This window comes from Rhinatrema bivittatum, chromosome 3, assembly GCF_901001135.1.
Source record: "Rhinatrema bivittatum chromosome 3, aRhiBiv1.1, whole genome shotgun sequence".
Classification (NCBI taxonomy): domain Eukaryota; kingdom Metazoa; phylum Chordata; class Amphibia; order Gymnophiona; family Rhinatrematidae; genus Rhinatrema; species Rhinatrema bivittatum.
In genome coordinates this window covers 119,945,953-119,962,901 of record NC_042617.1, presented here as the reverse complement: position 1 = coordinate 119,962,901, position 16,949 = coordinate 119,945,953, and the positions used below count along the sequence as shown (strand labels likewise).

The window sequence follows — 16,949 nt, the reverse complement described above, 5'->3', positions numbered from 1 at the left end:
TACAGAAAAAGAAAATAAACCAATACCATATTAATAAACTGTGTCATAAATCTTTGAGAGATTGAGCTCTAAAAAGAAATTCGAATTTTACTTTTTAATTTCCTTTCCTTCAGACATGCCAGACCAGTGGGATTTGTTCTACCAGCAGATGGAGGAAGAGAGTGAAAACTCTTCCTTATAGTCTTATATAGCAGGGGAAGTCTTCAGTAGACCTTGCCAAAGCTAGCAACCAAGTTCCCCTGGAATAGCTTTAAAAAAAAACCCAAAAAACCCCCAACTTTTACCAACCAAGAACAGAGAAAATATAAAAATAAGAAAAAAAAAAAAAAAAAGAACTGAGCAGTTCCCCCACTTTTCTTTCCCCTCGACTGAATCCCCATTTGGGAATAGAGGGAATTTTATTTTTTTTTTTATTTATTTTTTTTTTTAATATGAAGGCAACTTCTATTTTGTCCTCTCTTTCCTTTTTTTTTTTTTTTTTTAATGCTTTCTTCTTGCCATTATATTCAGAGTGGGATCTGGACGGGACTGGCAAGATTCAGGAAAAGGAAATTAATAGGTAAGTTTCAAATTTCACCTACCTTATCATCCTGTCAGACCAGTCCAGACTATCCAGGGTGGGAGTAGGCCAGGACTGCTTCAAGAACCCCTGGTCCAAAGACCATGCTCCCTTTCACCTGTAAGTCTATTTTATAGTGTTTAGTGAACCTTACATTGCTGCCTTACATGTCTATCGAAGAGACTAGTCTGCACTCTGCCCAAGATGTGGCCTTTGCCCTAGTAGAGGAAGCCCTCAGTCCCTCCAGAACTGGTTTCCCTTTAGCCAGCCTGATGGTGACCTTCTCTTTTGCAACCATCTGGTAGAGAATAGACAGCTACCAAAAAACACCCTATTCAGGGTAAGATCCTTTAATGAGATTCTTTTCAGTGGCTCAAACAGGATTTCCATCAAGGCTTTTAGTACAAAGTTCAGGTCCCATGGTGGTGTTAATGACTGCACCAGCAGACGTAAATGCTTTACTTCCCTAAAGCAGTGCACCACATCCAGAAGAGCCACCAGGTAGCCGAACCTAACCAGACCTCGATAATAAGCTACAGCTACCGCTTGCACCCTCAATGAGTTGCAGGCTAATCCCTTGTCTAGTCCCTCTTGAAGAAATTGCAGAATTAAAACCAGATATGCCTTCAACAGGGGTATCTTTTTCCTCTTACACCAAGCCTCAAAAGTTCTCCATCTCCTGACATAAGCCAAGGATGCTGATTTCTTTCTTGCTTTCAATATTTATTTAACTAATTTATAAAACACACACATCGCTACAGGTCATGTCTGTGTTCATAGATAACATACATAAATTATGATTCAATAAAAATAAAAGCATAAAAATGCAGTACGATAAAATAAAAGCTACACATTATGTAATCATCTCCAGAGTCACTGAAAGGCAAGCGTAAATAAATGAGTTTTTAATGCTTTCCTAAAGGCTGCAAATGTGGGTGCAGTACAAAGTGCCTCTGGTAAATCATTCTCTGTATCCTATTCACCATCTGATGATCACTGGTGCTCAGGTGAGCCCCTACCTGAACATTAGGGACATTATCACCATTAGTGAGCACCAGATTGAGTATTGCACCCTCTCTCATGGCTTCCATCACCATTTGTTTGAGCAGAGTCCCTTGAATGGCATCCATTACCTCTCTACTTCTTGCAGATTCCGGAGAAGGGATCCGACCTCCAATCCACATCCGGCAGATTAAAATCTCCAACGAGCAACACTTCGCCCTTCTTTCCCACCTTTTGGATGTCTTTGATGAGTTCTCTGTCCAGTTCTTCTGTTTGTGTCGGTGACCTCTAGATCACACCAGTAAAAATGGAAGCACCATCTTTTTTTTTTTTTTTATAGGACGGTCCACAATACTTCTTCTCAACCCCACATCCCTTGCAATTCAGTTGCCTGGATATTGTTTTTGACATAAAGAGCTACTCCTCCCCCTTTTCTGTCCTTTCTTAATAAGTTAAAGCCCGGAATGTCTGTATCCCAAGCTTCCGTATGAAGAGAAGTTAAGCAGCTTGGAGAAGGGATATGACAGAGATTTATAAAACCATGAATAGGGTAGAACAAGTCAATGGGGAACAGTAAGTTACATAATCTATCAAATAATACCAAAATTAGGAGAACTCCATGAAACTTTTTTCAGTCAATGCATAATTTGTTGCCAGATAATGTCTAGAGGATGTGAATGAAGAGAGGCATGGGGTGGCTTGCAGGAATGACGGCTACTACCTGGTGATTAATACCCTTATTCAATAAACATACACTCAGGTAATGCGACTCCAACACTGCTCTATGCTTCAACGGCAAGAGGAAATGTGGGAAAAAGGATTTGCATTCACGAATAAGCGTGCGAGTAACTTGCTTGTTGTGGCGGGTTACTACCCCAAACCAAATAAGCCTGATACTTCACTTTCAATGCATATCCAGCGTAGCTCTCTGCTTCAATGGCAGGGGAGATGAAGAAAAGAGGATTTACATTCAGACAACAACCAACCAGGACTAAATTGCACAGGCTGGGTAAACAAATAAGCGTGGGAGTAGCTTGCTTATTGCAGTGGTTACTACCCCTAACCTATTAGGCTTGATACTTCACTTTGATGCAGCTCCAGCACTGCTCTCTACATCAATGGCGGGGGTGGAAGGAAATTAGAACCAAAAAGTTACCAATAAGGGCCAAGAGTAACAGATAAGTATGAGAAAAATAATTGTGAAAGCTTGCTGGGCAGACTGGAGGGGCCGCTTGGTCTTCTTCTGCCATCATTTCTATGTGGTCAAGGCTAGTATTATAGCTGAGTTTTAAAAAAGGTTTAGGCAATTTTCTGGCGGACAGGCCCTTAAATAATTATTAGCCAAAAGGGAGTGAGCAATATGGAAAGGACTTTCCTACTGGGATCTGCTGGGTACTTCCAAGTGACAGAATGGGCCATTGTCAAAGACAGGACGCTGGGCTTGATGGACCAACAACTTCTATCACCACCTTTGAAAGCCATATTGATCTCTTTTTCCCCTTAATTGTATTTACTTTGTTAGCCCAAATTTGTTATCCTTATGCAGGAGTGGAAAAATGTTTTTAAAAACAAAATGTTTAGGAACAAGTGCAAAAAAAAAAAAAAAAATAGATGATTTTCCTGGTCATCTTTCCATTCCTGCCTTACTATAGTTCCTTTCAGTTTAACCCATTATTCTTCTTTTTCACAAATATTTCCCTACTTCTAGCACCTCTAACATCCTTTCACATTTTAAGAAAACCTAGTACCCTTGAAATCCAAGACTGAGTTATCTGTTTTTTCTTTTACATTAAAGCTAATGATTATCTAATTAAAATCTTATGATCACCTCAGCTCAGAAGATCACCTACCTAGACAATACAAAGAATTTGCCTGTTTATAAAGTACAAAGTCCAGTACTAGCACCTCTCACTTGTGGGTTCTGTTCTCGTTTGCCTGAGGAGTATCTCCTCGAAGGGCATTCCTGATATCTCTACAGATGCGATGATGCAGTCGAAAATCTCTCACCAGCAACACCACTAAGTCTCAGGTATGCTGTTACACTCTACAAATGTTGAATTAGTCTATATACTATGGGCCAGAATCCATTTTCACTATAGAAAAGAGAGACAAAATAAGATGACAGATTAGGATTGCAAGGTCCATCTGGCCTGCCCTATAGTTGCAATATTGCAAATCCCATTTGATATCCAGCTTTACTGGTGCTTGTCTCATATTTTCTTCAGTCTTGTGAGGACTGTGAAGACGTATCTCCCTACGTTACTCCTGAATCTACCTCTTTTTGGCATCATACCATGATCACTTGTTCTAGAACTACCCTTTCACTGAACAATGATTGCTGCTTGTGCATTTATACCTTTCATATAGTCAAATCTCTCTATTACGTTATGCTTCTCCTCCATGGCTAGCCTAAAACACATACCTTTTTATACGAGAGCTATATCTCTGCTAGCAAATTTTGAATGGGACACTAAAAATCTTTCATACAGTGCCTTGTAAAAGTCTTCACACCCTTGAACATTTTTCACATTCTGCTGTCTAAAAAATACAAATCAAAATGCATTAAAGTAAGAGTTTCTTTCACTGACCTACATAACATACTCTACGCTTTCACTATGAAAGAGCAATTATAGAAATATTCCAAAAGTACCGGTAATTAAAAATTAAAATTAAAAAAAAAGAAAAAAGTCTTGATGGCAGGTCTTCAAACGCAATACTTGGTGGAAGCCTCTTTTGCAGCAATAACAGCCATGAGTCATCTAGGGTAAGTATCTGCTAATTTTGCATAGCAGAACAGTGCAGTTTTTTTTTCCATACTTCTTGGCAGAAAAGCTCAAGCTCTGTCAAGTTGGCTGGGGATCATTTGTGCACTGCAGTCTTCAAGCCTTGCCACAAACCTTCTGTTGGATTCAGGGCTAGGCTCAGACTGGGCCACTCGAGGACGTTCATTACTTTTTTTTTTTCTTGCTGAATCACTTCATTGTTGCTTTTGCTTTGTGCTTCAGATCATTGTCCTGCTGAAAGATGAATCGTCTCCCCAATCCCAGGTCTATGGATGACTAGAAGAGGTTTTCCTCCAGGATCTTCCTGTACTTGCACCATCCATCTTTCCCTTGATCTTCACAAGCCTCAGTATTTACAGCAGCAGGGAGACAATCACCACCATGCTCTACTGCTGGGATGATGTAAGCAAGGTTATGTGCTGTGTTTTATGCCACACGTATCACTGACACTGAGACCAAAAAGTTCCACTTTGGTCTTATCAGGCCACAAACCTTCTCCCACATGCATGAAATGTCCCCAAGTGTTTCTTTGCAAGCACTATGCAGGACATCATAATGACTTTTCTTCAGCATTGGGCTTCTTTCTTGCTGCCTTCCCATATAGGCCATGCATGTGGAGTAATCTTGAAATCATTTAACAGTCAACATTTTCCCAGTCTCAGTCAGAGACATCTGTAACTCTTTTGAAGTTATCTTAGGCCTCACAGTGACCTTCCACAGCAGTTTCCTTAACCCACATCTACAGTCTTTAGAGGGACAGCCTAATCGCAGCGGTGTCTTATTTAATTAATTTTCCTTTAAAAAAAAAAATCACCCCACACTGAAACCTCAAGGTAATGTACAACACAAACAAAACAGATCATTATAATACAATTGCACCAACAAAATAGAAAATACAAAAAAAGAATATAGAATAAAACAAGTAAAATAAACAAGTGTAAAAATCTGGGCAAGCAACAGGCCTTGCAAAGTTTTCTAAACTAAGTCACCAAACGCACCTCCCTAGGATTCACAGGCAAGGAATTTCAGATAATGGGATCACATGAAGAGAAAGACTTTATGGTTTCCACTAATTTTAATTTGGCAAGAACTTGGTCTGCCGATCACAAATGCCTCACAAAACAGTAAGGGGCAGATTTTCAAAGCCCTACGCACGCCGGGCCTATTTTCAAAAAGCCCGGCGGCGCACATAAAGCCCCAGGACGCATGTAAGTCCCAGGGCTTTAAAAAAAGGGGCGGGGCAGGAGCCTCCAGGCACAGCGGCCATTTGCTGCTGTGGCCGGGATCGCGTAACTGGGTAAGAAAACTTTTTTAGGGGGGGTTTAGCTTAGGGCTAGGGGGGCAGGGAACGGAGGAAGGCAGCATGGCTCGGCGCGTGTAAGGTGCACAATTGTGCATCCCCTTGCACGCGCTGACCCCGATTTCATAACACGTGCGCGGCTGCGCGCGCAAATTATAAAATCAGGCGTACATCTGTGAGCGCCGGGTTGCGTGCACAAATGTACGCCACGCGCCTATGTTTTAAAATCTGCCCCTATGGTTTTAATGAAGATGCAAGGTAGTCAGATGCTAAATCGTGTAAAGATTTAAAATTTAATAATAAAATTTTAAACTTAATTCAGAATAAAACAAGAAGCCAGTGTAGTGATTTCAATGCAAGGGTTACATGATCATATTGTTTAAGGTGCAGTAATAACAGGCAGCGGTATTTTGGGCCAACTGAAGCTGAGGTTGTATTCTGGTCATCCAGGAGTTTAACTAAGAATTATAAAAATCATCATAAGAACTGCCATACTGGGTCAAACCAAAGTCCATCAAGCCAGCATCCTGGCGCCTTCGTTCATGAGCACATCCTTTCCCGGAACGCAGTACCAAAGATAATTTTGGGTTCTGTCACCCCTGAAGCAGATTCTTATACAATTTGAAAACACTGTCAGTGTCAGGTGCCTTTTACATCTACGAGACTGTTCTTCGAGATAGGTAACCCCCAAAAATTTTTACTTGCAAGGTGGATAAGATATGCTTACAAAAAAACAAAACACTATTGCTTCAAACAGCTGGCAGATGATTACAACAAATGCCACTGAACTGCACAGAAGTTTCATTTTGCAACACCAGGCTTCTAGATGATGGTCATTTACTAAAATGTATGATGAATCCCACATAATTTTTTGTTAATTTTTATAAAAATTAGCTAAATAACTAAACATATATATTTGCTTTACTTTTATTTTTCATTAGTTTTTTCTTAGATCTGACAGACCCACCCCCCATCCCCACCAAACCCTCTCCAGGACCCAGACTCCCAGGTTTAGAACCTCTATTCTAATCTGAAATCTCACCATTTCCCAATGGCTATATACTTATAAAACCCTCATACTCCCATTCGTGCAAGGAAAATCCTTGCCAAAACTAGCAAAATCTGATTGCTTTTTCAATTATATTCAAAATAGCATAAATGTATTACTTCCAAAATGCCAGTTTATGGAAGCTTTCATGGTCACAATATTGATTGAGCCTCTACTGTGCAAATTAAATTCTTCTAGGTGTCCTTCAGATCCATGCCCCCTGTGGGTTTTGGGTTCCTTGCACAAACATTTTTCACGAGACTATTACTACTTTAGTTAATCATTCTCTAACTGAGGGTTTGCTCCCTGAATTCTTAAAACTACTGTGATTTGGCCAGCAAAAAGGTTAAACCTCCCTTGAGGTTTTGAAGAACTATGGCCAATATCTAACTTGTCATCATTGGGGAAAATGTTAGAGAAAGTCGTTTTTAGCAACTGAAAGATGAACTGAATTATCAAAAGATCTAATATTGTAACCAAAGTGGTTTTCATACTAATTATACTACTAAATCAAGTTTTGTTTCCGTTCATGATTATCTGCTTAGAGCATTGGATTCTGGGAAATCAATTGTTGCTTTATACTTGGACCCGACTGTGGCTTTTGATTTAGTAAATCCTGAGAGTCTCCTTCTGCGACAAATCTTTTAGTATAACTGGGGATGTGCTTCGATGGTTTTCATCTTTTCTGTCTCAGAGGCACCAACAAGTAAGGGTGGGGTTGCAAAGCTCAGACTGGTATGTTCTGGACGCAGGGGTTCCACACGGATCAGTGTTATCTTCCACGTTATTTAATCTTTATTTGCAACAGTTATGTAAATTGTTAGATTCCTTTGGTATTTTGTTCAGTGTCTTTGCAGATGACATCCAATTGTATTTTGAGGTTGGTTCTGATTGGCAAGCAACTTACATCTGATCTCTGCCTGTCTATTAGCTTTTAATAACTGGCTTTTTGAGAATGCTCTTGTTCTTAATTTGGCAAAAACTGAAGCTCTCTGGATTTCATGAAAACCACGGCCTGAAGGATTGCCTAACATTTCTATTGGTGACGTTAATCTTGAAATATACTGATCAAGTTCGGAATTTGGGATTCTTTTTTGATCCTTCATTATCATGGAGAAAACAATTTGAATTCGGTTCCTCTTCAGGATATTTTTAAGTTGAAGCAACTAAGACATCAGAGATCTTTAATTGATCAGGCTGATTTTCGTACGTTGGTTCAGGCATTTGTTATGACAGTTCTGGACTATGGCAAATCTCGGTACTTTGAAATTCCCCGAAATAGACTGCGTGCGTTTCAGCTCCTTCAGAATTCAGCCGCTAGGATGGTATTGTAGGTCTCCAGATATGTCCATGCGACACCATTCCTACATCAGCTTCATTGGTTGCCTGTTGTATGTACAACAGGTCTAGTTTAAGATCTTCAACCTTATATTTAAATCAACTCATGATATAGCCCCAACTTTTTTAGTAAACCTGTTTAAGGAGTATGTTCAAAAACGAACGCTGCATTCAGCCAATAAGAAACTTTTAGATTCATTTACATGACACAAGGTCATGGGCTCTTTTTTTTTTTTTTGGAGGTGTTTTGTGGAATGATTCTCCTGTGGAATTAAGGGAGCTCACTGATTTCAAACTGTTTCATAAAACTGTTAAGGGAATTTTATTCAGAGAGGCTTTCCCTCTACTACTGTACTTTCTTCTCCTTTATTCACTATGTTTACTAAATACCCAAATTACATGAAAGAGAAAAGAAGTTCAAATATTTATCTAGATCATGCACAGGTTCCTCAATTCTTCCTTCTCTGGAATATACCTTGCTTCTTTATCTGTGGAGAAAATGTAAATCCACACTCTCTCTTTCAGTTTCTCCCACCCTCTTATTTTTTTTTTTTTTAAGATTCATCACAGAGGTAAATTCAGTGTAAGAGAGGAAGACATTCCCATTATACATTAATGAAATTCTCTAAATTCTATGTACAACAGTAAGAGAGAAAAGAAAAGAAAGGAATGCATTTTCTCTAGTCATCTCTTTGAAGTGGATTCAGGACTGGTCTGTCAGAAATCGAGGAAAAGAAATTAACAGGCAAGTTTAAATTTCACCTTCCTCTTTGTCCTGCTAGACAAGTGGGCCGTGCCCCAGCAGTGCCTCCCCCGAGTGGGATGAAGCCTCAATGGCCCCTAAAACTTTCCTTCCAAAGGTTGCATCCTCTCTTGCTTACAAGTTCAGTCTATAATGTTTTACAAAAATGTAAAGAGGACCTTGTAACTACTCTACAGATATCCAATGGGAGACACGAGCTTGTGTTTTACCCATGAGAAGGCTTGGGATCTCATGGAACGGGCCTTTAAATTGGGTGGCACTTGTCTGCCTTCCCTGATGTACGCCACTATAATGGTTTCCTTGACCCATCTTGCGATGGCTGCTTTGATCGCTGCCCGACTCTTTCTCTGGCCTGCAAACAGGACAAACATTTTGCCCAAACCCTAAAATCATTTGTAACCATAAAATATTGCAGCAAAACTATCCTTTTCCTGGTTCCAAAACATTCCCATCTCTTGAACGCTAGACCAGAAATTTCCTGGTTCATATGGAACTCTGACACTACCTTAGATACAAAGGCGCATTAACATCAGGTAGGGATTCCTATGTGACAATGCCTGGAGCCCCGAGACCTCTGAGCATATTGCTATTAAAATTACTGTCTTCAACATAAAGTCCTTTACCCCTGCCTCTCTAAGGGGTTCAAAAAGGTATTTGGTTAAAGCCCTCAACCCCAGGTTTAGGTCCCAAGCTGACGCTACCTGCAAAAATGAGGGATGCACATTTCATTGGCCTGAGGAAGAATGCCACATCCTATGATCTTTCTACTTGGCCTCTAAAACACAGTAATGCTGCTGCCTGTACTTTCAATGATTTCAATGCCAGTCCCTCGTCTAAGCCCTCCTGCAGGAAGTCTAGAATTGTCTGTACTTGTGACGTGAACAGAACACCACTTCCCTGCACCAAATCTCAAAAAGCTTCCGGACTCTGCCATAACCCAAGGACATAGATTCTTGCTCTTTAGAGGCTTGAGACTACTGTGTCTGAGCAGCCCTTACATCTTAGCTTTCTCTCTTCAATAGCCAAATTGTAAGACAGAAAGGACATATCTTTCATCGCCATCAGACCCTGGCAGCGAAGGCCCCAGGAGTCTGTTATTCTGAGTGGCCTTTCCCTAGGTCTCTGTACCACAGGCACCAGGGTCAGTCTGGTGCCACCAGAATGGCCCATCTGCAGTATCCCTCACTCCTGCGCAACATCGTTGAAATCATTGGCCATGAAGGGAACGCATACAGAAGCTCGTTTGATGGTCATGGTTGAATCAATGCATCTATCACATTTGACCTTTTTTTCTGGGTTTGACTGAAAAATTTCTTGGCCTAGGCATTCTGCTGGATTACCATCAAGTCCCAGTGAGGCTGTCCCCAATATCCCCAAACGGCACCTCAGACAGCTCCCATTCTCCTGGATCCAACCTATGTCAACTGAGATAGTCCGCTATCTGTTTTCCATCCCTGCTATATGGCTTTCCTCCTTTTAGGTGGGCCTCTGCCCAGTTCATCAAGCTTGTCTCCCTTTCCAACTATGGGCTCCTCATGCCCCCCCCCCCCCTGCTTGTTTACATATGCCACTGTCATAGCACCATCTGACAGAACCCTTACAGCCTCCCCCTTCAACCTAGAAAGGAAACTGTGAAGTGCCAACCCGATCGCTCTTATCTCCAACCGGTTTATTGACCAGGTAGATTCTGATTTAGACCACCTGCTCTGCACTACTTGTCCTTTGTAATAGGTTTCCCAGCTATCATGCTGGCTTGGCTTCAGTTACCACGACCCACTTTGGCGAGTCCAAATATATCCCTAACATTTTGCTGTTGTTCAACTATCACTGGGGGCTCCTGGCCATTACTCGCAGAAGAAGTCTCTTCTCATAACCCTGACACTGCAGGGACCACCTTGCTAGAAGAGCCTTCTGTACAGGGAACATGTATGCCCTTACCCAGGGAACCAACTCTTTGGCAATGGCCACTGAACCCAGGACCTGCAAATAGGTCCTCACCTTGGGTTTCCTGCTTGCCATCAGTTTCCTCACTTGTACCTCTCTTGGGTCATGAAGACCTTCCCTAACTTCATATTGAAATGGGCTCCCAGATACACTAAGGACTGGGAGGGGGAGGGCTGTAAATGACTTTTGGATTCATTCACTACCCACCCTAATGTCTTCAAGAGCTGTCTCACCCTCCAGGTGAACCGCTTGCTCTCTAGCTTGACTAGGCCTTTACCAGCCAATCGTCCAAATATGAGCGAACTAGAATTCCTTCTTTCCTTAACGCCACTGCCACCACTACCATGACCCTGATAAAGATACATGGTGCTGTGGCCAGACCAAATGGCATGGCCTTCAGTTGATAAAAGCTCCCCAAAACTCCAAACCTCATATTTCTGGTGTGCTTTCCCAATGGGAATACACAGATATGCTTCTGCCAGATCTAGAGAGGTAAGGCACTCCCCTCTTATGACCCCTCAGCCTTGATCTTCTGGCAATTTCTGAGATTTGGAATCTCCTAGGATTTGGGGTTTTTTTTAATTTGCACTTTATTAATTTTTCAATTCAAAAAGTAAGACAATTCTCACTGTTCAGAAAATAGGAACACATTTTTCTGTAAACATCCCATACAAAGAAAGAAACATACAAATTAAGGAAATCTTTAACATTGGAATATATTCCTCCTATAGGAAATACAGGAGGGGCGAATATATGGGAGATATATTGTAATAAATTTACTCTCTATTATAAAGGTAATTGGCATAACGTCACTGAAAACATTACTTTACTTACAATCCCACTTAGTATTAACTAGGGGTTACAAAAATAATCACCCTAGAATTTACAAATGATTTAAGTTGCTCAGGATAATGAAATACAAAAATCTCTGTTTCCTCACAATACATTTTCAGGGGTATCTGAGCATAAATGAACAACCCAGAGATATCACTTGCCCCCTTAAAAGCAAAAACTCTCTTCTTCTTTGCTGTGTAAGCCGAGAAAGATCTGGGTATATTCTAACTAATGCCCCATAAAAGGGTGTCGAAATATTCTATAAAAAACTTCATTATAATAACCATATCCTGCTCTGAAACAAGTCACCAAAAGGGTAGCTCAATCACATAGCTCCACAGCTGAATCCTCAAGGTATTGGGTAAGATTTTCCAAGATCTGTGCTTGATTTCCCGCCTGTTTTTCCTTCCAGGTTCAAGGAAGGACAGACATTTTGGCAATACAAGGCATCTTTAACTCCTCAAATTTCAAGTTTTCCAGGAAAAATTTCTTCAAGGTAATTTCTAAATTTTGACCTGCTATTTTGGGAAAATGTAAAAATCTTAGGTTAAGATGTCATGAATAGTTCTCTAGATTTTCAATCCTTCGCGAAGCACTTGTTAGATCTTTAATTATTTTAGTGTTACATTCACTATTACTTTTCAGTGAGGCTTCAATTTCCTCAATCCGAGGTTCCATAATGTTATTTTTTATTTCCAAATCATCCACTTTTGCACTGATTCCCTCTACATTTGTGTTGAAACCTTGAAATGCTAAACTTAAACCAGATACTAAGTCCCAGAGCGCGCCAAGAGTCACATTGTCTGGCTTTGGTATTATCTGAGGTTGGCTAAACTCACCAACCTTCACCAGTTTTACCTCCGCCTGTACAGCTACAATTCCCAGGGTCTCCTTCCCATCTCCTTCAGGGGTAGATGTTCGCAGTCCAGCCTCAGTTCCCCTTTCTCCCTCCACCGAGGCGCCTTCAGATGGCACAGGAACGCTGAAGAATCCTCCTCTCTGCACTCCTCTAGCCAGGTCTGCAGTCAGCACTTCGGTTGGCTGCTTCTAGGCAGCAGCAAGGAAGTCAGCCAGGGACCTCATCACTGGATGCCGGGATTCCAGAGAGCTCAGAGTCACATCCCCAAAGACTCCAAGGCTCCCTCCTCGGACACCTTAGCGGGGGTTATCACCTCCTCAATTGTCATTGGTATGGGTGAGTAAGAAGTTATTAAACATTGTCCCACCTAGGGGGAGGGTCAGAGGGGTAGACCCGTGTTTTCCCCTTACATTTTGCAGGCATTATTTCTATAATCAGGAAACAAGTCTCGGGGACGCTCTCACTCAACTCCTGCACGCTGCCATCTTGCCCCCCAGACTTTCCTAGGATTTTTACCAATTTTTCAAGATCTTCTCCAATTAGTAAGTGTCCCTTAAAGGGTAGTCTGTTTAATGGATCTTGGAGGCCATCAGAGTCGGGGACCTGGATCAGCAGGGCAGACACGAAAGACAGACACGAAAGACGTTGTTATTGGAGGAGCCAACACCCACGCAGTAGAAAGTCTGGAGGCAATAGCCTGGTGAAGGTCCTCAAACTGGGGAAATGATATTGACACAATATAAGGGAGGCCCAATTCAGGCACATGGTTAGGCTGGGGACCTGGGCCTAATAGAGAGTGAGGGAGAAATGGGTCCACTGGAAATCAAGCCAGTGGGGTGGAGAGATGATAACCGGGGATCAAGCTGGTGGGAGTTAGAGCAATACCTATACCTTCAGGACCTTAGGAGTTACCACCCAGGAAAGAGATCTAGAAGTCATATTGGATAATATATTGAAATCGTTGGCTCAGTGTGCTGTGGCAGTCAAAAAAGTAAACAGAATGTTAGGAATTATTAGGAAAAGAATGGCCAATAAAATGGTGGATGTCATAATACCTCTGTATCGCTCCATAGTGAGACTGCACCTTGAATATTGAGCGTAGTTCTGGTCGCCACATCTCAAAAAAAGTTAAAGTTGCAGTGGAGAAAGTGCAGAGAAGGGTAACCAAAATAAGGGGCATGGAACAGCTCCCCTATGAGGAAAAGCTAAAGAGGTTAGGGCTATTCAGTTTGCAGATGAGATAACCGAGGAGGGATATGATAGAGGGCTACAAAATTATGAAAGAACTTGGAACAGGTTAATGTAAATTGGTTATTTAGTCTCTCAGATACTAGAAGGACTAGGGGACATTCCATGAAGTTAGCAAGTAGCTCATTTAAAACAAACAGGAGAAAATTATTTTTCACTCAGCTCATAATCAATCTCTGGAATTCATTGCAGAGGATGTGATTACAGCAGTTAGTGTAACTGGGTTTAAAAAAGGTTTGGATAATTCCTAGAGGAAAAATCAATAAACTGCTATTAATCAATAAGGAATAATAGCTTGAGATCTATTTAATGTTTGGGTACTTGACACATACTTGTGACTTGGATTGGCCACTGTTGGAAATAGGATGCTGGGCTTGATGGACCCTTGGTCTGACCCAGTATGTCATATCTTATGTTCCTGAATGTAATCCACTTTGAAGTGTCAAAAAGCAGAATATAAATAAATAAATACCTAAATGACAAAATATTAAATAAACAAACAAACAAGTATCACTATGGACTGTGAGAAGGCCCAGTGCAAATGGATTTCCAAAGAAATGATATGCATGCCAGGATCATAATGTATGCATTACAAATTATTCTGAAGTACTTATTTTTCATTATTACATTAATCAGTTTTTCATATATGCTATATGTATGTAAAAGTTCAATAAAAGCATATAGTGATCTATGAAACATTTGTTGGTTAAAATGAGATTTGCACTTTCAGAAAGGCTGGGAACCCTGATGTACAAGTGCACTGTTTAAAATTCACAATTCACAAAGTATTTTCTCGATTTTGAACCACAAAGAAGCAGTTAAAGGCCACTTATACGTAAGGGTTTTCCCCATTTTGAATCTGTGGGGGATATGCTTAGTACATGTAGTCAACAGGTCTCTGAGCTTTAAGGAAACAAGCATTTACAGTTTTCAAACTAGTTTGTGTGAGTAAAGAGTTTGATCAGATATAGTATGCTACTATGCTGTTAAGGAAATGTTACCAAGTAAACCATGTCTCTAATAATCCGATACAGACAAGTGGATGAACTTTTTTTTAAAGAAAACAAAAAATGTATGTTGAAACGTCTTGTCCAAAAAGTGCTACAAAAGCAATATTCTAGAAACTTTAACTGTCATTTTATCAAATTCAAAACTCCTATACAGAGGATCTTTCCAAGCACACTAGAATACTCGGAAGAACTACACTGATGTCGGGAAAAGAAAACACGCACGATCTACAGAACAAATAAAGCAGCGACATTGTTTCGACTTTTTGTTCCTACTTGGAAAGCGCAAGCCCTGCAGCACTGCAGAATCAGCACAATCGGACATCCTACCATGTACATACACGATTAATACCAGAGTGGTACGGGGCTTTCCAGCAGCTCCATTAGAGTCCTGGTCGCTTTCTGCCTTACCCCGGACTCTGGTCTCTGCCTCCCGGCTTCATCAATAACAACAAAAGCCGAAAGGGCCGGAAAGCAGATCTGGGAACCGGAAATGGGGAGGTGTTGCTGAATTCCTCTTTCCTCTGTTTGGCCGCTGCGTGGCTGAAACACGACCCGACGCTAGTGAAACCAGAAGTAACTGTTTTATTATTACTTACATTGGTGGCAATGTAAAGGTACTGCCTCTTTAAGAGACTTTCCCCAGCCGGCGACCTTTAGTTTTTTCTTCTGTTCAGTTCATTTGTTCCTCGAGAGAGGGGGCCCTTAGAGAGAGAGAGAGAGAGAGGAAGAGAGAGACAGTCGGTAGGGAGGTTGCCAGGCCAGGGCCAATCCAGAGAAGGAAGTAAAGTCGCGAGCTTCTGACAGGCTGGCAAACCCGGAAGTAGCGGCTCCGGTAGCGATCAGCTGCTCTCTCTGGGGGCGGGGCCTGAGCGTGTGAGGTTTCCTTCGGCAGTCCGTACTCGAAGCGAGCAGCTTTATACCGACGGTGGCAGATTGTTCTCGGGAGGGATCATGCGAGAGATTGGCTATTAGTGACGGTGACAGCAGCTTAGCAGTTCCGCTCAGTTGTTTGAGGGAGGATGGTGAAGCTGCAATTAATGACAGAGCCATAAGAACCGCTGCACAAGCAGAGGAGTGGTAGTGAAGTTCGGGGTCAGGAACCATAGAGTGGGTGCCAGGTGCAGCAGTGCAGATGAATTCTGGGAAAGTTGGTGATTCCGAGAAGACTGGGAACTGTAAACTCAGGAGTGGAATGGCTATGCTTCGGCTTAAGAAGGGCGAACAAGTGAAGGCTCATTGCAATAAATATACTATCTGGAACAATCTGTATAATTGTCATTTGTAATCCACAGAAACTGCTGACTTTTTTAGGGGTTAGATACTTTTTGTGTGTGTACACACGTTAATATTCAAATCCGTTTAGACAGATAACTCATAAGGTATCCATCGAAATGAGCCACTTATTCATTTCGATTTTAGATAAGTCATTATCTGTCTAAAATTTAGCTGGATAGAAAAAAAAGGCATTTTGGGGAGGAGTTAAGTTATCTGGCAAACATTCTATCCAGCTAAATTAGCCAGAAAACTTTAGACTTACTTCAGAGCAGGTCTAAAGTTATTCAGCAAGATAATTTGCTTCTTAACCTGATATCTTCAAAAGATATTTAATTATTCAAGCCCTCAGACTCCTCGGCGCCGCCTACAGTGCTTCGGGAGGCGGGATTGTCTTTGTAGGGCCTGTGTTGGCCTTCCTCCGTCCAGCTGGGGCTGGTTGGACGTAGTGGCCGAGTGAGGAGGTAGGATGGACCGGGCCTACTGTGGAGGTGGGTCCGGTCGGCGGGCTCCAGTCGAGGCGGGGAGCGTGGGTCGCTTTGAGGCCTCCCGTGGGGGTGGCCGAATTGTGCGGAGCGAGGCGCGATCGGCCTTCCTTTATCCTGGTCCCTCGGCGCAAATTGGATGCAAAATTCTTATAAAAGCATATTACTAAAGACTATCTTCATACTTGGTGTTTGTTTCTTGCAAATCTTCCAATGTTAGATAATGTTAGCCCAGACCTATGTTGGGGTTTTTATTCATCTTATTAGATGGCTGTTGTATGTGTGTATTCATGGGTGTTGGTCTTCTGTTTATATTGCCAGTTGGTGGCAGATTAATGTATAAAATTATGTAACTGACACATTTTTGCTTTTATTTTTGTGAGTCATTGTACTGTTGCATTACTTATGTGGCAGATCCAGCCAGTCTGGCCACTAGATGCCACTATCCCTGTCTTTAACACCTTTTTCTTAGGAGCCATCCATATTCTTCAGTCCCTTCCACCT

General features: G+C 41.6%; 1 protein-coding gene across 6 annotated transcripts in view; it reads right to left on the bottom strand.

Moving 5' to 3' along the window:
• VPS54 (VPS54 subunit of GARP complex) overlaps positions 1-16,949 on the bottom strand; it is a 294,894-nt gene that overhangs the window by 255,471 nt on the left and 22,474 nt on the right. Inside the window, exon 1 of one of the 6 annotated variants that reach the window (XM_029593653.1) lies at positions 15,285-15,699. The exons of 1 other annotated variant lie outside the window; for it this stretch is intronic. The gene's annotated coding sequence lies outside the window, so the exon portion shown is untranslated. Of the gene's footprint in view, positions 1-15,026; positions 15,193-15,284; positions 15,700-16,949 lie in introns of those variants that run through there. 4 more of the 6 variants (XM_029593655.1, XM_029593658.1, XM_029593657.1 and 1 more) reach the window with 4 other exon arrangements.